The sequence below is a fragment of the Erithacus rubecula genome (genome assembly GCF_903797595.1).
Source record: "Erithacus rubecula genome assembly, contig: SUPER_Z_unloc_1, whole genome shotgun sequence".
Classification (NCBI taxonomy): Eukaryota; Metazoa; Chordata; class Aves; order Passeriformes; family Muscicapidae; genus Erithacus; species Erithacus rubecula.
In genome coordinates this window covers 5,313,816-5,337,331 of record NW_027635590.1, presented here as the reverse complement: position 1 = coordinate 5,337,331, position 23,516 = coordinate 5,313,816, and the positions used below count along the sequence as shown (strand labels likewise).

The window sequence follows — 23,516 nt, the reverse complement described above, 5'->3', positions numbered from 1 at the left end:
TGGTGCAGAAGCCTCAGAAGCTAGTCAAAGCTGAAAACATTGAGTAAGACAGATTCACACCAGGTGCTTCAAAAACCACTGTCTAAGAAAAAATAGTAAGATTCTGTTACCAATTCTGGTAACAGAAAAGTGACACTCTGAAAACAAGAAACTTAACCAATTTACTCAGCTGTACTCCTGTTTCAGAAGCATGTAGAACATATATAAAGATTTGCAAACACACAGGGGTACAATGATTAAGGAAAAAAGTGTTTTGTTCCAGGAAGTTAATAAATGACATTTTTTTCGTTTGTGCAACAGTACAGAAAGTGTTGAACTTTCTACTTGATTTATCAAAGAAAATGTACAATTAAGTCAACATTCTTAAGTAAACTATTCAGAAACAAGGCTGGTAAACCTCAAGGAAAAGAGGCAAATTAACCACACATCAAGATCTAACACACAGCAGCAACACCTTTAAACAGTCTTCCAGAGGAAGAGATACTAACAGGAATTCTGGAAATATCTTAGTATGCCCAAGCACTACAGGCTAAAATTAGAAAGAATGTTTCCCCTAGAATTTCTCATGTATTTCTCTTCCCCTTCAATTTTCACACAATTCCAAAACCACTTAATTCACTGAGAATTTAAAAAAAGATAAATGCTCAGTGAGTCCTTTCCTATAGCTGATTTACAACACAGGTACCAACTATTTCTCTCCTTACCACCTCCCACAGGGTCCCAAAACAGAAGTGTCAAGTGAGAAACAGTCCCTAAATAGTAACTCAAAAACTAATATAAAATGGCAGAGAGAATAAAAAAAAAAAAATCCACAAAAAGTACTCTTATTTCCAGTATTTTAAAAAACAGGAAACGGTATAGTCTCATAAGTGTCATACCAGTCTGTTACATTCTAATTAGCTTATGCAAAATACAGATTGTTGTATTTCTCCACAGAATCTACTACAGTAAGTGGATTAGCTACACATTATTAGCAAGGCTCTTCTCTGAAGCATTAAGAAGATGTCTGACTCTGAAGGTGAATTTCTGCCTTTGAGACAAGGCACAGAAAAGAAGCAGCAGGAATCTTTCAAGAGAACTAAAAAAGCAGTAAGTGTTAGAGATAATTCAGCTGGCAGAGAGAGTGCACTTGAAAAGCAAGTGGAGAAAAGTGGCATCAATTGTTTTGCAAGCCTATCATAATTGGATTACTTGATCCAGAATAAACTGCACCAGTGTAAGCTGACCTAGCAGATTCTGATCACCTCAGGGAGCAATCTGCTTCTGGGACTGCTTGTTCCTTCTGTTTTTTAGCCAAGTGTTTGTGATTCAATGATTGAACAGCACATAAGCATGGGATCTCAGGAGCACATTATGGAGGACTCCAGCTACCATCTCCATGAAACAAACTCCTTCACCCCACGAAGCTGTGTCCCCCAAACACCAATGCTGTACAAGACTACAAACCAGAAAGAACACGAGGCAAGTTTTTGAGCAAAACACATGTGTCTCTGAAAGCTTGAAAATAAAGGAACTGAAGCCTCAACACTTAGCATTTTATTATAAATACTTACAGGATGCATCAAGAAGAGGAGGATACCCCAAGTAAAAATTGACATAAAATGTTAAAGCACAATACAATACAACTGAAGTAATAACAAGAAGAAAACAACAAATCTTTATCAGGTGAATTCAAGGTTGCTGGGAGCCCTCTATTACACCTAATCTTTACTTCCAAGCCTTGCATATTTGAAAGCTTCATATATGTTTTATATAAAAGCTACCAGCTATCAACCCTTACAGCCTGGTCTAACTGGTGTGTCTCAACAGCTTTGAGGAAATGGCTTCTGTATTACATCCCAACACTGTCAGTGGCTACTGAATGGCCAGTCAAACCACCTAGATTTGACTACTTACCTTGTCTGGAAACCTTGGCTACATATTACACTTTCTCTAGCCCTAGAGAGTTTGTTTTGGAGAACTTTTTGAACTTATCACATCAACTTTGCATTCTTATTAAAAGAGAAAAAACTAGCATCCTAAAAAGGAACAATATAAATACTTGATCCCTTTGCTTATTAAATTCACCTGCAAAAAGCAGAATTCAACAAGTTTGTGGATGGGATTTTTTTTTTTTTTTTGTTTTGGATGCATTGGGTTATTTTTGTTGTTGTTATGTTGCTAGCTGAATTTGGATTACTAGAGAAGATTAAAGAATCTACACACAACACAGAGAAGAGATTTTTCACTTGCAAGCCTGACTTTGCAGACAACTGCCATATTTCAAATTCCATACCTGCTCCAGCAACTACATGTGCTGTTTCACACAATTTTTCCAAAGTTGAAATTCAGCACAATAAGCATGACATACACTACTCTTAGAATATGTGACCACCTAAACCACAGATTCACACAGCGATCATTCAGGGTTGGAAGTCACCTGTGAAGATCACTGGATGCAACTGCCTTTCTCAAGCAGGGCTAACCAGAGCAAGCTGACCTGGACCATGTCCAGACAGCTTCTGAGCATCTCTGACATGGGATACTTCACCACCTCTTTTTTTCATTCCTACAAAGTCAAAACAGAAATCTACCTCAAGAATTTGAAAAAGAGCAAGAAGATCTGGAAGTATGCCAAAGAATATGAAATTAAATCCATGTAAGTGGGAGGTGATCCTTCCCATGTGATCCTCAGCCCTAGCTGAAAGCCTTATCTGGAGGACTGGGCTCAGTTCTGGCTTCCTCAGTAGAAGACAAGGCAAGGAACTACCAGAAGGGGTCCAGAGGAGGCCACAAAGGTGATTTGGGGCCTGGAGCATCTCTCTTATGAGGAGAGACTGGAGGAGCTGGGCCTGCTCAGTTTGTAGAAGATCCCACAGAGGGGATCTCATTAATGCATAAGTGTCTCAAACGTGGGCCCCAAGAGGGTGGTGCAGGACTTTTCAAGTGGTGCCCAGCAGCAGGATGAGGAGCAAAGGCCATAAACACAAGGAGTTTCATCTCAACATGAGGAAGAACTTCTTAACACTGAGTGTGGCAGAGACTGGAACAGGCTGCTCAGGGAAGCACGTAGACATTCCAAAGTCACCCGGACACCATCTTGTGTTACTTGTCCTAGGTGACCCTGCCTTGGCAGGGGGTTGGACAGGACCAGAGGTCTCTTCCAAACTAACTGTTCTGAGATTCCATTATATCATTACCCATACTATTAGTGCTTTACTAAAATTTAAATCATTTTAAGAATGCAATGCAACTCAACCCTCCAGTATCACTCCCCAACTACTTCACCATCAGACAATTTTGTTCAGCTTCTGAAAAGCTAGTAAATCAAGGAGACTGCTGCCAGGTTTAAGTGAGAAGTAATTTTCTAACTCTCCTTTATGGGTGAAAATCATTTGAACCGCCTCCTTGTCATGACAGCTAGAACACTTCCCATTTCAGTGGTCTGACGAAGTCCAGAATAAATGAACAGCAGTCTCCATGACCTTATTGCAAGGGACTTTTCCCTGAAAGATGAGTAGAATATAGACATATCTGATTTCACCTGTTAGCAGTGTAAAATCCAAGATACCCAGGACGTTATGTTTGACATTACTAAACACATCTGTCCAACAATTTCATTTCTCCTTAGTCTGAGTGCTGTAAAAGCCCTTCTTTCACTGCTGCCACACAAGATCTCCATTGTGCCTAGGGCACTGTGCTAAGTCAGAACTTGACAAAGACACCTGAATTGTTATGAGCAGTATACAGACACCAAAAGATACAAAACAGGAAGATAACACCCTCCATATAACTATGGGTTAACTATCCAGAGCACTCTCAGGTGAAACATCCCACAGCCTTGCAGCTCTCTTGTCTTTTCAAGCCAATAATCCCTGGCATCCCACCTGCAACTGTAAGCAAAATAAAATGGCAACTCTTCCTATACCTTAAGTTTTGGAAGTCCAACTGTATTGTGTTTGCACAATATGAAAAACCTCAAATTTGACAGAGATAATCAGCAGCTATCTACAGGCATCAAAAGAACTCATAATTACCAGCATCAGTTTTATGCCTCAGTCTATGGCAAACCATTTGGTTTGTGACACTGCTCAAATAAACCTCTGGCACAAGAAATGCTGCAGCAGACAAGCTGTTTGCTCAAGTAGGTTTCCTTTAATCTTCATATACAACTACCAACAACCCCATCCAGTTTATCTAAGCAGATAAACTGTCACATAAGAATTCCAAAAGCTCCCCTTTATTCTCTGTGGGGAAAAAAAATAAAATCACTTTAAGAGCAATTGTTTCCACACAGAAACAACTTAGTTCAAGAGAAAAAGAAATGCAAATCCAAACCCACTAGATACCCTGTGTAACCTACAACCTGGTGTCTGAAAAGACACTTAACCTCACAAAAAAAAAAAAAAAAAAGAAAAAGAAAACGAGGCCAGGGTATGTCAAACACTCAACTTCACGTTTCCCAAATTACCACCCTATTCAATCCCTTTATTAAGTCAGTTTTTAGAATGTTTCATGCATCGAGTATTTCAAGTTTGTTTATATAGATCTTTTCAATCCATTGCCTCACTGAGTTAAATGCTCACCTTCCTCCTCAGCACAGTCTGTCATACAGGGCTAACACTGTCTCATAACCAGGAAATCTCACATAATGAATGATTCAAACTTAATGGAATTGTTAATGGGCATAAGACACAAAATAGTCACTTCTCTTTAGCTCATAACACTTCATTTTTGTACAGACTGCCAAACTGCTTTGATTCTGTTTTCTATTCTCTGCATCTGCTCAGCTCAACTGGTACACAGGACTCAAAATTCATGGCACACAATGAAGCTATTTAAGCACTGGCAGTTACAGACAACCTAAAACAGATGGTCAGTTCTCCTCTGTGCTTAAGAGCCATGAAAGCTTGGATGTGCTCACTGGACCTGTCTTCCTCAAACTGTAAGCCTAATCTTACTCAGAAAGACTACCCTAACACAGGTTTCAACCTATATTCTACTTTTCATCACCCTTTTTTTACTATGAAAATAGTCAGACATTTGCTGTTTCTTGTACTCAACAATAACCGATTTCAATCAAAACCTGTTAAAGCACAGGAGTTCCTATCACTAAAAGCTAAGCTGGCCACCTTTAGGGGAGCAGAGCACTGTCACATGTAATGGTTACCTGGGAAGACAAAAGCTGTAAATACAAACATCCTCCCCTTCACCCAGCTTTACATACTAAGCAGAATGTCATATGATCTGGAATATCCATTTGGTCAGTTTGGGTCAAGTGTCCTGGTGGTATCTCCCCCAACAAGCTCCCATTAACCCCCAACTACCTCATCAGTGTGGCAGTACTTGTGTTCAGCACGAGTACATAAATATTTTGTACCAAAGTATGGCTCCATACTAGCCACCACAAAGAAAATAAACTCTACCCCAGACAAAACCAGCACGCTCTCACACAGTAACAGCCCAGAATCTATGGTATTTTCTATGAAGCCTACCCAGAGACAAAGATACTTCTAATCATCATGCCTTTGGTATGTTGTACCATTTCCTTCTTCTCACCTCTCAATGGCTAAACTTGTCAAAATAGAGCTGGATGCTATCCAGAGGGACCTGGGCAAGGTCATAAAGTGGGAATCTCAGAAGATTTAATAAGACCAAGGTACAAATACAAGGTGATGCATCTGGGTCACAGCAAGTCTGTGTATCAAAGGCTGGGGAATGAACAAATCAAAAGCAGCCCTGTGAGCAGGACTGGGGGATGCTGGTGGATGAAAGGCTGGACATGACCAGCTGTGAGCACTCCCAGCCCAGAAAACCAAACGTGTCCTGGGCTGCATCCAAAGCAGTGTGGGCAGCAGGGAAGGGAGGGAATTCTGCCCCTCTGCTCTGCTGAGACCCCACCTGGAACACTGCATCCAGCTCTGGGGTCCCAGCTCAGGAAGGACATGACCTGTTAAGACTGAGTTCAGATGAAGGCCCACAGTCTGCCAGAGAGATGCAGGGAAGATCTCTCTTACAAAATAAAACTAGGAGAAACTGGGATTGCTCAGCCTGGAGAAGAGAAGGCTTTGGGGTGACCAGTACCAAGAAGAAGCTTAGTAGAAAGAAGGAGAGGGACTTTTTGCAAGAGCAAGTACTACAAGACAAGCGGAAATAGTTTCAGAGTGAAAGACAGTAGGTTTAATTTAGATATTAGGAAGAAAACAATTACAGTGAAGGTGATGAGGCACCTATGAGGTGAATACATTGCCCAGAATTGTGAATGCCCCACCCGTGGAAGTGTTCAAGGCCAGGCTAGATGAAGCTCTGAACAGTCTAGCACAGTGGAAAGTGTTCCTGCACATGGCAGGGGGTTATATCAACATGATCTTTAAAGTACCTTCCAACTCAAACCATTTTATGATTTTTATAAGGGTGACTTTGACAAGTACTACAAAACCTTCTTGATGAGCTCAAAAACTTGTGGAAGTTTATTTCTAGTCTCATCAGTAGTATTTTTGTCCTTTATTTAGAATTAATTTAATTTAGGATGATAAAATGCTTGAGTTTGTCAAAAATAGAGGAGTGATACTAGAGCACTGACTCAGAAAAGACACCTAGCTATTTCTGTAACAAGAAAATTACTTGCACCTTTAGTATTATCTGTAATTTTTACTGGTATATCCATTCACAGACAGAAAGCCATAATGCAGCATCCTTGATGTCAAATACAAATAGAAAAGATAAATGCCATCATGCAGACAAAATTTCCACGAAATAATAAAGATCAGAATTTCTTTCATCAAGCTCTTAACTAAAACACAAACTTATGAAATGTAACAGCCATCTCTCTAAGTAAAAATCACCTAATATAATTTCAGGCTCCAGTACAATTCAAGCAGTCTTGCATGCAGATTATAACTCTGAGGACTATGTTAGCATTAAAACCTGAACACAGTGAAAACGAGCTTCTCTAACAAGCTTATGGAGATAGAACTCTTACCGCCAAAAGATTTTCAGTCATAGGCTGCAGAAATGAGGAGACAGCTGTGGAAAAACATTCCCTGAGATTTAGTGATAGCTTCTAGCAGGTAGCAAGCCTAGTAGAAATGTACTCAGTTATCAACATTCTCCAGTCCTCACCATTTTATTAGAGGATGTTACTGATTACAAATACACTTTACTACTCCCCTGAAACAGCTAAGTTTTTGGTTTTTTTCTCTATCTAAACAATTGTTAGATAGTGCAAAGTTTTTCCACTAGAGATTTGAGATCAAAATCAAACTCTAGACATATTTGATGGTTATCTACTTTCTGCCAAGGTCAAAAATAACTGGACCAACCAGACATAAAATTCTTTAGGGAAGTCCTCAAAACAAGAGCTTAGCTGGTCCTGCACATTCAAAGCTTTTCCAAACCCCGGATCTCTAGTAAGTATTACATCCTTGTCACACAACTCACAATATGGAAAGTAGATTACAAATAAAACACTGATTTAAAAAAAGAGTACCAAACCATGCACTCCATACCACATTAAGTCTCCAACTATAACCTAACATCCTGCAGAAGAAACTCATGGTGTAACACTATTTTAAACTACTAGCCAAGTTGCATCTTTAAACACAAGGATATTAACTACTCTTCAATAAGATGAAAAACATGGTAACTTTTCAGTACATCAGAGAAATTTATTTTTAAGCTCTTTACAGATATTTACTTTATATCACTTTTTGTTAAGAGCATGAAAAGCAGAACTAAAACCTGCCAATCACATAAACTAACAAAATCAAACACCTATATCTTAATATAGAGGGAAGAAAAACTATTCTGTGCATTTTTTTAAACTGCTAGCAAGCCGATTCATTATGCAATTTGTACTTTAAAACAGCTGAAGTTAATACAACTTATTGCTAAAGACACATCAGCTTCAGAAAGCTGTCTGAAAAATGCAAGGCAGAAGAAGCACTACAAAAAATGTGGGCCTTCTGCTAAATGCAGCAGAGAATCTGGTGACAATACACATGGAAGAAGCTGAGTTTTCTGTCTTTAGCCTTGATCTCTACTGTTAAGACCAATAGAAATACCAGATGGAGAGGAGTAAAGAAGGTTAAGACACTTTTTAGAGATATCCAGTATCAGGACAATATATGTTTAAACATATGAGAACTTATTCGCACAGCTACTAACACTGATGAGCACAGAACAATGCCATAGAGAACACAGATTTCTGGGCAGAGCAGGAGACCAAAACCTAACTGGTCATTGATTAGGGCAGCCTGCTCTAGGCTGACTCTGCTTTAAACTAAGGATTGAACTAGAGGATCTCTAGAAGTGCCTGCCAACCTAAATATTTTCAGTCATTAATATAACTCAAGTACCTTTGATAGATTTTAATATATTTAAAAAGCTAAACTACACAGAGGGCTATTAACCACTAGCATCAACTCCAGTCAGTAAGAACAGCACTGAAAACAACAATACACCACATCTGTGTCCTGTTTTCCTGCAACTAGAGAAAGATCTTTTCAGATATTTCCATGTCATCGTATTATTTCACCTGTAATGACAAAAGAGTGTTCACTTATACAGTACTTCATTAACATTCAAGAGCATTTGCACTACAATACATTATAATACACCTACACATCAACTTTTACCTTCCACAATTTTGTCAACAGCAACACTGCTTAACAGGCAAGATAAGGCATTGAGAAAATGTGGAAGAGATACTTAAGACTTTATTGTTCATACCAAGGTGCTGTTGGTAATATTTTGGTTTAGTGTTTATCTTTAGTCAAGTTTCCAAATAGCATTGTGACATAACCCACATGAATGTTGGAATAAAAAGATCATGTATCACCCATACATCCTGTGGATGGACTGATATCTTTAAAATGACCCTTAGAGAAAGCACCAACAGTAAAACAAAGGATATACTTGTGTTACACCATTAACGAACACAAACACAGAAAGAATTAAAAACACAAGACTCCACAAAAACTACCTATTTGCAGTTTTGCACTTAACATGCAATTCCACTCTCCAGTTTATCAGATGAAATACACTCTAGAAAAAACAGAACACGTGTTCTCAAGAGTACATAAAGCACTCCACTTATGCTCAGGAGAAGAGCCTATTTTTTCTTTAAAAGTCCCACTTTCCCCACAAGCTTACACATTTGCCACTATTACCAGCATAAATAGGTAAGTAAACACAACACCTGTATCAAGGCAACATTTCTTTCTAAAGAGCCCTGCCAACACAACCTTCATTTCCTAGGGAAATCAATGCAAACAATGAATTACCAATTAACACGGAAATCTGGAAAACAAAACTTTATGCTTCAAAATTTTTTATCAACTCCTTGAATATCAAGTTGATATACCTTCCCAGCTATTTTCTGACATTTCTACTGCAGTCTACCTCCTCAAGGCTGTTTATGACAGCCTCTCTACCAATCACACACAGACAAGATGTGACATGCCTTTACAGAGGCTTCAGAACTGAATTCTTCAATGCTAAGAAACAGCTGCATGCAAGCTATAAAAACAAGGGCAAAAACACACATGGGAATGAACCGAAGCAGAAGGAAACTGCCTCAAACAGCTACTGTTGCATGATCCATTGTGCAAATTCATCATCACTGTTCTGGCTTTCAAGGATTTTTCCCCTGCACGCATCAGATTTTGCCTACGTAATTCTTCATCACAGTCCCCACAGGCATCTCCTGAAAGCACTGTTTTACAGCTGTATTATATGAACTACTTCCATGGTCACCATCATACCCATCTGCTTAATCCCCTCTTGCTTGGAGCACCTGTTAGACTGAGTACACTGGAGCTTCCCTGTTACAGCTACCTCTCCAGTGCTGGAGCTACCAAGTACCTCTAACTATTTGCCTGTTGACTGTAGTCTTGCTTCAATCACCACCCTCAGTCCTGATGGATGCCACAATGAGAAACTATAAAACACTGCTGCAAAATGATAAAATGGAAAAAGACTGGATAACAGTCCAGTAATACCACTTGAGTCAGACATCTTCCTAATTATTTCTAGTTTAGTATCTAGAACCTGAATTCACCAAATACCAAATCACAAAACATAGATATATGTCTGTTTAACAGACTCAAATAATTCAAACGGAACAAATCAAACACTGAGCTTAATTCTGTTGATACTTCAATGCACTCTTATTGTTCACATGGAATACGGCTTTCCAACCTAACACACTGTGCACAAGGAGCCATGAAGAACAAAGTAGAAACAGTCCTGCAACATAACCATGGTCCCTAGCATTTGTAACCTTACCAGTGTCTTGTTGGCTTAGTAAATGTTGGAGGAGGAGAAACAACACACACCAAAACCAGCCACAATTATTCACAAGAGGCCACCTCTGCTTTTGGGAGCACCACACAGCAGGTCAGCCACATGACTGCACCACCACAGTTGCATAATCCACTTCTTGCTTCTAACTTGGTAGAGGATATATACAGAAAAATGAAGACAACTGATACCTTAATATGAACAACAGTAGCTTACTGCTACTTAACTGAGGAGTCTACAACTGCAGGATCAATAATTTTCCCACTGGTAGGAGGCCCCACAGCAAACACAGCTACCTGAAGTCCTCATAGGTCTCACTTCTGTCTCCAGATTAGACAGTATGACATGTAAATCAGACAACTTGAAAAACACCTGCTACCTGCTTCTCACAAATGAGAGTGAGAAATGTACAAAATCCCAGGGTCACCTGTGTTAACAACCCATGTTAACACAATTCATTTTGTGCCCAAGTACGCGTCATGTGGAAAAAGAAGAGAAGAAAACATAGGTCTGTGTTCTTACATTTCCAATGATATTTTACTGTTACACAGCAGTAGTACTGCAGGTTTCAAGGGAGAATACACTTAGCTTAAGAAAGTTTCATAATAAAAAGTATTTTAAAAGACAGGAAAATATTGACAGAGAAAGGCTGTGCTCTGGCTACACCTATACAGTACAGTAGGTCATAAGCACTTCCTATCAAAAAACAGCAAAGTACTTCCAGGAAAGTATACTGCAGGTAACTGTCACAAAGCATGCTTTTAGAGAAAGAGACAGAGATTGCCAGCTGCTTGCCATGAAGAGCATGCCAAGTGACACTCCCCTTAACACACTGATGACACTGTCCTGGTTTGTTACAGAAATGGACCTTGAGGATTTTTTAATTAAGCTGTGAAGTTATTACAACTCACTGGACTGAAAAGATGTTTAAAAATTCTTGTCAGCTTCTCTAGAAGAGGGTGATTAAGTACTCCTTTTATACAATTCCTTCTTGATGTTACTTGGAGAGGATGAGATTGAAGATCTCCCCTATATTTAAACGAGGAGCCTCTGTGCCAGAACCTCAACATTTAGTCACAGAAGAAGCAATAACTAAGGACATGCAAGAGTTTCATCTGACTACTACACAACTGGAATTTTACCTTTGCCTACAATATCAGTCTCTATCCTGGCTTCTCAAGTTTCATTTGTACTTATTCACGACTGGATTCAGCAGCTTGCACAGACAGAGCAAGTTTCTTCATCACTCCCACATTATATCTGCACAGTTGGATACTTGCTAGCCACACCATCTGTGTTTGGTCACTCCAATGCATCACAATGACTCTCAGGATTAAATCCTGAGCACTAAGACTTCTCCTGAGAAAAGTGGGAATCAGAAATGTAGAGAAAACAAGATTTTGCCACTTAACCTGTTGGGCCAAAACATTAATTGATGTGAATCAAAGGACAGGTGAGGCTGGGCCGGTCACTTTGTCCAACCTCCCTGCTCTAGTAGCTTCATCCTAGAGCACCACTGCACAGGACTGTACCCAGACAATTTGAGAATATCCGTGAGGGAGACTCTAACTTCTCTGTACAGCCTGTTCCAGTGTGCAGTGCACAGTAAAGAAGATCTTACTGAGGTGGAACGTGCTGTGCATTGATTTCTGCCCTTTGCCTCTCATCCTACTGCTGTGCACCACAACCTGGCTCTGATCTCTTGACCCTCCTTTCAGGTACTCACAGACATTGATGGGGTTCCCCCTCAGCTGCCTCTTCTGGAGGCTGAACAGGCCCAGCTCCCTCAGCCTTTCCTCATAAGAAAGATGCTCCACTCCCTTAATCCTCTTTGTTGCCCTCCACTGGATCTGCTCCAAAGCTCCATGTCTCTCTTGCACTGAGGAGCCCAGAACAGGACACAGCATTCCAGGTGATGCCTCACCAGGGCTGAGCAGAGGGGCAGGATCCCTTCCTTGACCTGCTGGCACTGCTCCTCAATGCAGCCCAGGATGTCACTGGCCTTCTTGGCCACCAGGGCACACTGCTGGCTCATGGGGAGCTTGTTGTCCACCAGGACCCCCAGCTCCTTCTCCACAGAGCTGCTTTCCAGCAGGTCACCCCAGCCTGTGCTGGTGCCTGGGGCTGTTCCTCCCCACGTGCAGGACCCTGCATTTGCCTTTGCTGGATTTCAGAAGGTTCCTCCCTGCCCTTCTCTCCAGCCTGTTGAGGTCCTTCTGAAGGGCAGCACATTCCTCTGGGGTATCAGCCACTGCTCCCAGCTGTGTGTTGTCAGTGAAATTGCTGAGGAGGTCACTGTCCCCTCCTCCAAGTCACTGATGGGTAAGTTAAACATGCCTGGGCCCAGTATTGGACCTTGGGAGACAGGACTAGGAACAGGCCTCTAACTAGAACCTGCGCCATCGATTACAGTCCTCTGAGGCAACACTAGTTTCTAGAAGTCCCCCACAAGCAGCTTTAGATCCACTTAAGTCCTCCAATTTAAGGAAAAAAATTTCTTGTTCACCTTAACATACATTTTAAGATGTAGCATGACTACAGAAGACAGTAACTTTGGCGGATTTGATCTGCACAGACAGTCCAAACACAGGAAAAATGGCCATGAGATAGAATGCACTGGAAGTGCAAGCCCAGATTTTTAATACCAAGCTGTTCAGTGTGGCTGACACCTAGGGATGGACAGAACATTGTAGCAGGCTGCTTGCAGAGGTCATAGATGCCTCATACCTGGAAATAACTCAGGGTCAGATTAAATGGCACTCAGAGAAAACTGAAGATGCCCCTCCTCTTTGCAGGGGAGTTGGAATATGTGACCTAAAGGTCCCCTTCTAACCCAACCATTCTATGATCCTTATTTTTCAGTGCTTTTAGAGGCCACTCACATTACTTCACTCATAGGACAGCAGATAGGGAAGAACACATGAAGGCAAAGTTCAAGAACAACTTCATGCTCAGTCATGTTTTCAAACCCTCCATAACCCTCCAGGTAGGGTTTTCATGAACCACTGCTATTTATTCTGCAGAAGACACTGGCATAAGCTGCTTAAGCACACATTCCACCACATTCCTTCCCACCTCCAAAGTTTAAGACAATTGTCTATATCATATTTCAAGTTAAATAATTTTGAACCAAAGTGAGTAAACACAGATAAAGGGCAGTCAGCTACTATTAAAATACATGAAGCAGAAGCAATACCTTAACTACTTGCAATCCTTACCCTCTGCTATCACTTCCTTTCATGGTAAAGAGTTCCTTACTGTATCTCTGCACCTTAGTCCTCCTGAGATCATTCAGTATAATATATCAATGTATAACAAAACAATGGATAGCAAATAAGGTCCTGTTCACACAAACAAGTTGTGGTCACACTGTTCACTGGCAAAGCCACACACCTTTCACACGACCAGTTCATAACTGGACACAGAACTATGTGACAGAAGCATCATTGTCAAAAGCAGTTTAAGACCAAGTTTTTAGTTGTTATACAGAAGGTCCCACTGCATAAAAGCACATATATGTACCTAGTCCTGTGCCTCCCCTCTAAGTTACCATTTAACTACATAATACCATGGCCAGAAACAAGGAAGCTGGAAATGCAGAAGTTACATGTGGATAAACAGGGATATTAAAGTCTAACACACCATAAAATAAAGACTGATACTGGCAATGAACAGGCTTACTTCAATCTTTACAGCCATTTTCCATCTCCTGACTCATTAGCTACACCTTCCAACTTTTCATCTCCTTTTAAGCAACATTTCCTCTCCTACTCTACCAACTTTCTAACAAGCAAAGACAGTTATTACCCACACCAAGACACCCTGATCCACAGGACACCATACAGCCTGTCTCTGAAAAGTCCAAACACGGCCAAAACTCAGATGTGCTCTCCCAGAGGTGTGTCCAAAACACCCGTTGTCATCTGAAACAATATTCTCAAAAAAACCAAAATAAAAATAAAAAAACAAAGCAAAAAAGGCAGCAAGCCTCACATTTAAACTGTTACACAAGCAACCACTTTGAATATCTTCTACTTTACACAGACTGGGCCACTGTTGGCCAGTAACTTGCTTGTTATAGCTCACCTCTTATACAGAGAGGCCATCACTAATATCTCACTAACTGTGTGATGAAATTCCCTCAAGGATTTTCAGAAAAGCTTTCTGACAGCCACTGCTCTCAAGTGGTTCATTCAAAAGTACATTTTAGCTCCCAGAGGGCTCTTAGGATTACTTTAAAATTAAAATATGTGTACCTCTAAGCTGATCCTCACCAGGAAAACAAGGTCAGGCATTTATTAATTTAAATTAATAATCATTTAATAATATATTATTTTCTCTCAAAAGAACAGTGTCATACCCCTAAGAATTAGTAAACATTTGGGTCTACCACCATTAATGAAAGTTTGTTGAGAAAGAGCATATAATCAGTCAGCACTAAGTAGACTCTTAAGGGCAGCATATAGTAGCAAACAGTTTTATTTGTCCAATTACTATCCCAAATACCTCAAGACTGAAGGACTAGAAGTGTGCCAAAGCAGTGTTAGAATTATTAAAACTGTGCAAATGACTGAATTACACCTTGAAATGCCCTCGTAAGAGCAGTCATTTCATACTGTACTGGTGTTTGTAGTTCAATCACAGCTGAGCTTGTTTCTTTTTTTTTAGACAAGACTCAAACTCTGCCATGCCTGAGCCAGGGCTCAGGGCTTTCTGAGGGCTAGTCCTGCTGGCATCCCTGCCAGATCTGCTGAGTTTTCAAGCAGCATTAGAAGTTACATTGAGTCAAGCATACCTTAAACAGACCAGGAGGCTGATTAGCTTTACAAATTCATGATTTTTTGGGTAACAAGCAAAATCTGGGCATCACTCAAACTATTCGTATTGCACTGAGATACAAAAGGTACCTCCATCTCTTACACTTCTCATGTTTCATTAAACTGAGGCTATTAATCCAGCTGTACCATTTCCATATTTTTCTAAGGAGGATTAATTAACTCTGCAGTCTATGCACATCACAAATGGCAAACATGTACCACTAATACTCAAGGGTTCGAAGCTGCCCAAGCAGTATCATGCTGTTCCTGAGCATACCATTTCACATCCTTTTGTGTAGGTCAATCTGAAATCCTGCCTGCATGTACAGCATTTGATAGCAGTTTACTCAGTTATCCTAATTTGGACAGAACATGTGAATAACCACATGTCTATGGTACTTCCTAACAGCCTGACAATCAGATTTTTTGAGATAAAAACACAGCCATCTTAGGTCAAGCAATCATGATAAGATACATAAATCAAATTGTAAAAGGACAAGTCAACCCAATTTATAAAACAGGAGGAGGAAGATAGCTACAATTAGATGGTCATTAATTTTCTGTATTTTAGCAACTGAGCAACTAGTACCAGCAGCCACAAATCTAGGTCCCTGATCTTGGACACTCAGTACACACAGACTACTCAGGATTGATATGCAGCAGTGTAAGCTAAATCTGACACAGCACAGTTATTTTAAGTTTAAAAAAAAAAGAAACTTCTACAAAAACTACTAACTCATTTTCTGTTCTCATGCATTGCTTCAAGCAGGAAACTTGATGCATTCCATCATTCTATGCAATTAACTCCAAGGACAGGCAATTTGACTTAGCATTTCTTCAGAAGCATTGACATTCCTCATTTCAGAAGACCTAAAAATGTTTCTAAACAATTAATCCTTACTGCAACCTAGTTACACAACACATCATAATAATAAAGATTAAAAAAAACCCCTATATCCACAAAAGAAAATCAGGTTTTATCAGGTCTGGATTGGAAGTAATCTTCAATTCACCTAGTTCCAACACCTGTGCCATCAGCAGTAGTATCTTCACTAGATTAGGCTGCTCAAAGCTTTTCACCTGTGTTATACCACATCTGAGTTGTACATTAAACCTTCCACACAAAAACAAGAAAACCAACAGCCCGGTTATCACTTCAGCAGAGAAGAGATTCTTGATCACCAGAGGTATGACCAAAAAAAAAAAAAAAAAAAAAACCAAAACCCACCAACACTGATCTCCACCACGATGGCTGCTTTATATTTATATTGAACCAGCTGCACTGGTTCAGAGGATTTTCATTACAAGAACCACTTTTCTTGTAAAAATAGCCTTTAGCAAAAGACAAGCATGACTCCATTTGATTTTCTTTCAGTTTGCTCAACTGTTATAGAAAAAAATCAGCTACTCAGCTGGTTAATGAGGCTGTAATTCTCATCTTGCCTACCAACATCTCAACCATGAATCCAGTCCAAGGCAAGTGCTACTGCTATGCCAAGTTTCACAGTTTAACTATCTGAATGCAAAAGCAGCTTCTACAGTCTTCTTCACTCCATGCAATTCACCCTGTCAGCAGTTTTCCAGCTCCCTTCAGAATAGGTGCTCTGGCCAGATTAGCAACAGCAGTTTTAGGTCAGGACCTCACTTTGGGCTTGTAGCTCAAGGCACAAGCGCATAAAATTTAAAAAGTCAAACTCATAAATACAATAATCTCTACTGCATGCATGCAATACAGGCATAGTCTGTTACAAGCAGCATATGGTGTTTTAGAGTTATGACTTTAGTTGTCCCTCTTTTGAAAACAGAAAGCAGCTTCTAATTGTTTTTTTGGGTAGAAATGAACCACACCAGGATGTTTGATGAGATTTCTACACATGTTACTAGAGGTAAAAATAATATTCTTGATTACAATTATAGCAGGTACTAGACTTTAAGACTTCAATTTTAAATATTTAAAAGCCTTTCTTAAAACGATATGCAGCCAGTAAATGATCACCTCAGTTATGCTTGATGGATTAAGACTCAAGATAAACAGCAGACACAGAAAATTTAACTAAATCCCAAGATCTTGCTCTGCTCTTTAAACCAGGCTAGGTTAATCATATGAAATTTAATGCTAATAGATAAATACAGAGGTCACAGCATTCATTTTCCAGCATTTCAAGAGGACAAACAAAATGGGTGGCACTGAAAAAAAGACTTTATTACAAAAATAAAATGGAAATAAACATAGCATGCATGCTACCATTACTGCAGTACATTGCCCATTTCAGTGCAATGGGCATGTAGGCATATACTCAAAGCAACTTCAGAAACTTAAATACTGCATTAACAATCTTTTCCTCTGCCTAGACAGATAGACACAATACCTATTCTCTCCTGCATCTATCTCTTTCTCTAAAGGGAAACACACCTTACTAGACCAGAGATCTATGGCAACAAATTCTACTCCTCCTCACCACTTTGCACACACTTCTCACAAGGTCACCAGGAGCAGTGGTGCAAGGAGCCTCAACTACTTCTGTAGATAAACAAGCATATTTTTGCCCCACTTGTCCTTGATGAACTATCAGTGGTGTTGCCATTCAGCAACACCACTTTCTCTTGAGATGCTGCTCAAGTCCAGGCATAGCTGTTCCCATAGCATATAAGGGTTAAGATCATAACTTCAAGAATATCTTCAGAAAAGTTAATCACAAGTAAGATTTGGATAAGTTCTCTGCTTTGGTACTGAAACTAAAAATCACATGCCACAAACACAAAACTAGAAGTGGTAAGCTTACAAGGCCAAGATTGAACAGTAGGCTGACAAACTCTTGACCTTTTTCTAGTGTTCAGATATTAACTCACATATTTTGATATCCACCACATCAAGTCTAAATCAGGAAACCATTATCTTGAAGGCACTTTACAGTTACATTAATAACAACACACACTACCACGATATCTTTAGCCAATTTTCTTTACATTAAGGTATGCTAACAGAAAGCTTTTCATATCATAACACAGGAACAGCCTCTTGGACACCAAGGCTGACTGTCCAAATCCTAGTATATAGAGAGACAGGTCTAAGCTCAGGACTCTAAAAAGCACATTTTTGCCTAAAAAACTCAGGTACCATAAATGCATAATTACTATTCGTTTAGAAATTAGAGACAAAGCCAGCCCAAAAAGCCCATTTCAAACGTGTATGGCCCATGACACATAGGTGCAGCCTAAATACCTACAAACACAACTGAAATCCCTACCTTATCATGCCAATGCACCTAGCTGAAAATGGCATAGAGTATCCAAACTGCCTTCTGACCTGAGTCCTCCTCTACCCTCCTCCAGGTAATATTACACAAATTTTTATCAAAAGAAATAATAAACAACAATTAAAAAAACCACAGAGTGGAAAGATGACTCCAACCATCCATTCTAATACATAATCCTACTACTTAAAAAGCATGTAATAACAGTATTGTAAAATACAATCAGCAGGAACACTACTGGTAGAGAAGTTTAATATACATTACCTTTCCCCTACCATGGCTGAATCTCCTCCTCTCAACCCTTGTAAGAGAAAATGACTAAGGCATTTTCCTATATATACTTATTTGAATTTCCAAGAAAAATTCTGTTCATCCTGTAAAACTGGAAAACAAATCCTACCAACTTCTTTCTGACGTCTAGATTTAAGATACAGAAGAACATCAGTACTCAAGTGATCATTCAATGGCAGTTTCATTCCATACAAATACATAAAGCTTATCCAGCTAAATTTGAGCAAGGACTTAGCTAAACAAACTCATATGGAGCAGTCTGAGAGCAAATGCAGCTAGCACAAACCTACAGAGAGGCTGCTCAACACATTAAGTGAATATTCCAGGACACCCTGAGTACTCTTTTCTACCTCTGTGTAGACTGTCTTGCACGGTACTTAAATGTTAAAGTGTTCCCTCTTTTGCCAGTACTTGGGTAGTAAGTATTCACAAGTCTGCACATGCACACATTTTACAGCATGTTATGGTGATTCAGTTACTCTCCACTGTATAGTGCTTTCTTTCTACCTATACTCCACACTCACCTGAAGAAGTAAAGTATCTTATGTCCCTAACACGATTTTAAGTTTCCATCACCTCAGTATTTTCTAGCTTCTGCATCATTTGGGCAGCTACTGTGAGTTTATAGGAATATATCAGGTTTTATGCTAACTGCAGAAAACCAAGCTACTCATGCTTACAACGCTTTACAGCTTCATCTAGTCTAAGAATCTCTGCCGTTTCTGATCAGCAGCTGGACTATTTAAGCAATATCAAGACTGCATGAGGGAATGAAGAATAGGAATCACCAATATTTTACGTGAAGTTCAAGACTGCTTAAAATTCTTCTCATTCTGATCTTCAGCTGGCATGCTCACTACCAGCACATTTAAACACCTAACTCTCACCCCAACTTTCATCAAGAAACCAAAGCTTTTTTCAAACCCTTGTTATACTGGGGCTTACTAGGACTACCAAAACAAATTAAAACCCCTGTTGCTTAAGTAAGGAGTACCACAAGGCTCACACAGAACAGAAAACAGGGTGACAGAAGTTTAATCTCCATCTGGAAAACTTCAGCTTGTTTCCAATTCACAATTTTCAAACATATGAAAGACCTTCCCATTACAATTTCCCACATTATGTAATTAGTGCTCTTAAAATTCCACATATTTCACCAGCCAAGTCTAATTTAGACTGTGAGCTACTTCAAAAACTTAACATGGCATTAGAATTTTTAAGTAAGTTTCTGAAAAAGGATACTTAAGATTTCTGCCATGAGGTGTTTCTCTTTTGCTTGGTTTTAAAGCTGAAAATCTGCAGTCCATATAAAAACACTGAGTACTAAAGCCAAGTGTTTCACTGAGGTCATCTTTCCAATATGTACCTGCTGCGGAGCTCTATGTCAGCAAGTCCACGTGCAATACATGCTCTTCCAAATACAATGACGACCAACAACTAGCAATTAGATCTCTTACCACAGATTCTGTCAGATTTAGCTCTGCATTTAATGGTTCTGTAAGCATCAGATGCAAGGAGACCCTACAAATAAAAAACAATTCTTACTGAGCAAAAGCAGCTAGCTCAGTACTGGCAGTTTATCAGAGTTTCATTGGGAATCAAGAAGCTACTCATGTTATTTAGCCACCAGAGACTCAGCATGACTTTCCGAATTTCAGCATGGATTAGGCAACAAAACATCTTGATCTGGCCCACCAGCTGTAGTAGCTAAAACTTACAAATTGTCTTATGCTAGCTTCTCCAGAACTAATCCTTCTGAGTGCATAAAAGTAGACAGATTTTACACAGGCAAGATCAAAAAAACACGCAGCGGCTTCTTTCAGAAATGGAACTACATGTGTCAAAACTCAAAACACCATCAGCTAATCCTGCTGGACAGTGTCATGATTTTTCAATTGATTTGGAGGCTGTCAGAAAAAAATCTCTGTGCCCTAAAGCAACATTCTCTTACACTTTTCAAATGTTAGCAACAGCTGGTAACACTCACTGTCCTCTACAGACACCAGCATCTATTAGAAAAACATTTCAGCAGAAGTGAAGATGGCATTAAACCAATACTGAAATGTATATTCATCACAAATTGTTTATCCATTAGCTCACAATCTGTTTTATTGCTAAGAAGAACATCATTGGCCACAAATATAATCAAAAGTCATTACGTTGTAAGACAAAGTTCTACCTATAAAGCAGCATTTCTGCATCACTGTTACTAGACAAAAGCTTGTGCTTGCATCCTTGCACTATTTTTAACTGCAAAGTCTACATCTGCAGGGGCACTGACTTATTTAAAGATGCATGAGAAAGCTGAATTACTCCTTGGGCTTTTAGAACAGTAAATCATGTCACCTATTTCTTACCTAGTCCCCATCTAAATCAAGTTCAGGTTTGTCTCTCAAAAATTCTATCTCAGTATTACAAGAACTTTAATAGAATTCAGCTTGGGCCTTCACTGTAGTTTGAATATTGTCATCTAGAAACCTGGGACATACTCTGCAAGCTTTTTTGTCTTGGTTTTGTTCTCTGCTTTTTGTTTTTTTGGTTTTTTTTTTTACATAGATCACGTAGCTCAGCCTTAAATGTGCTAGTTCACAACTGCTGAAAATGCAAGTAAATCTTTCCCTTCCATAAAAAAAAAAAATCATTTAAAAGGAATGCAGGAAAAAGAATAAAAATCAATGTCACATTAATATGGTAAAGTCACAATAAATTTACTTGCAGAAACATTACACTAGCATGATTACCCTAATATTAGGAAGATATTTATATAAATATGAACATATTTAAGACACATCCCCCGCAAGGGCTAAAGCAATTAAAAAATCTTCACTGCATATGGAAAAGATCAACCGCTCCACCAGAATAAAGACACAAAATAAATATATCTAGTGCTGACGCAGAAATATCAGAGTGGGTACATCCAAAAGACATCTGAAAGGGCCATTAAAGATGTGCTTAGTGAGATTTGAAGACATCTGATAAAATTCCTTAGCAGTTTCAAGGTCACTGTTATGTATCTGTAGTTAAAAATGTTCAATAATATATCATGGCAAAACCTTCTAAAATCTACGTTTCTCTCCAATTAAGCAATATTCTGTTGTACAGGGTGTATACAGAATTGCCAATTTTATATTCACTAACAAAATTATTTCTGTATAATCACTATAAATGAAGCACAAAGTCCACTGCTAGAGCTATCATCCCTAATATAATATTTCTGAAAGATCAGAGAAAAAGAGATGAAAAAAAACTGAGTATAACTTCAGGGCTCAGAATTCATGGAAGTCAAAAAGCAAAACGGAAGATGTAATACCATTGTGCTTCCTCAACCCCACATAGTGGAACACCTTCCAGGCTCCCTCAGTTTTATTTAACAAAACTGCCATCAAAGTCAAATGGCATAGAGTTTTTCAGCATAAAAAATTGGAAACCTATTACTTTTTATGAAAATACACACATCCTGAAATACTCAAGTCATTAGGTGTTACAATTTTTTCCAATATCGCTTGTAAGAACACAAGACACGTAAGTCCTACAGGGCTACTGAACTTTATCAACCGAGGCTGTCTTCAAAACTTAAAATTATGGCAACAATTTCTAATCTCAGAGACTTCAATTAAACAAACTTCAAAGACTATTTTATATACACAAGTTTTCTAGCGCGTTTTGCGTGGTTTCTGGATTTTCTCAGTAACTACCAATTTTCCAGTTCTAACAAGTAACAGCTGAACTTCAACAGACGCTACCGAGAGCCTAACGAGGTGAAAGGGGTACCGACCTGCCTACCTGCTCCAAGATTCCTCACTATCAGCATTACGCAGCTGCGGCAAAATCAACTCCCTCCACGCACTCAAGGCAAGAATGGGAATTTTTCTTTTCCGCGGCAGGGCAGCCTGAAAAGGCAGGTAATGCACCGAACCTCGGCGACGCTCCGTGAAAGAGGCAGGGATGACGGGGTGGCGTCCCCTCAGCCTCACCAAGCGCGGACGCGCCACGTCGGCGCAACACTCGGCTACCCAGCACGAAGGAACCCCCGAAATAAAACTAAGCACTTGAGCCGAGCACCGTCTCGTCGCCAGCTCCCCAGCCCCGGCTGTCCTTTCCAGCGCGGGAACCCCCCAGCCCAGCAGGGCCCACTCGCAGGGCGGGACCTCCGCACCGCCTGCCGCGGGGCGCGGGGGGAGAAGGCCGGCACCAGGCAGGACCGCGTGCTCCGCCAGGGCCGCCGCACCTTTTCCATAGGAGGGAGCGCTGCTGCCGGCCACGCAGCCCCGCCCGCGGGCGCGGCTCGGCTCCCTGCGTGCCCCGCAGGTGCGGCGGGCAGCCACCGCCCCGCGCCTTCCAGCAGCGGCCCTCCGCTCCCCGCGGCTCCGCCGGGCCGGACGGCGCGCTCGGGGGGCGGCGGGCGCACTGCGCTGGGCAAGAGCGCTCCGCTTAGAGCAAAGTCAGACGCCAACAAGAAAGGAAAGCTGCCGCCGCTTGCGGGGACAACGGGAGCGACGCTCGAGCGGAAGGGCCAGACTAGGGAGATAGGTGGGGTGAAAGTCATTCAGAGGGACGGTGCTGATTAGACAAGGAGTTTTACTGAACAGTGCTTTGTCCGGAGGACAAGTGTTTAACAGCCTAATTAAAGGGCGGGGGGGAAGCGGGGCAAAGGAAACAGTCAGAAAAACCCAGAGATTAAAGCAAGAAGTGATTAAACTCATCTACTACGAGACAGTGGGAAGGGACTGAAGTAACCGATCGCAGAAAAAAAAAAAAAAAAAAAGAAGCACCTCTTGATCGAATACCACCACTGTGTTAGAGTTTTGACCCAAGACCGCAACAAGCAGGTAGCGGCGGAAAGCCACCGGTCACTTACAGCAGTAGAGGCCGG

At 40.3% G+C, this 23,516-nt stretch overlaps 1 protein-coding gene across 10 annotated transcripts in view; it reads right to left on the bottom strand.

Moving 5' to 3' along the window:
- The window catches only part of ELAVL2 (ELAV like RNA binding protein 2), a 107,260-nt gene that overhangs the window by 60,424 nt on the left and 23,320 nt on the right, over positions 1–23,516 (bottom strand). The gene's annotated exons all lie outside the window — the stretch shown is intronic.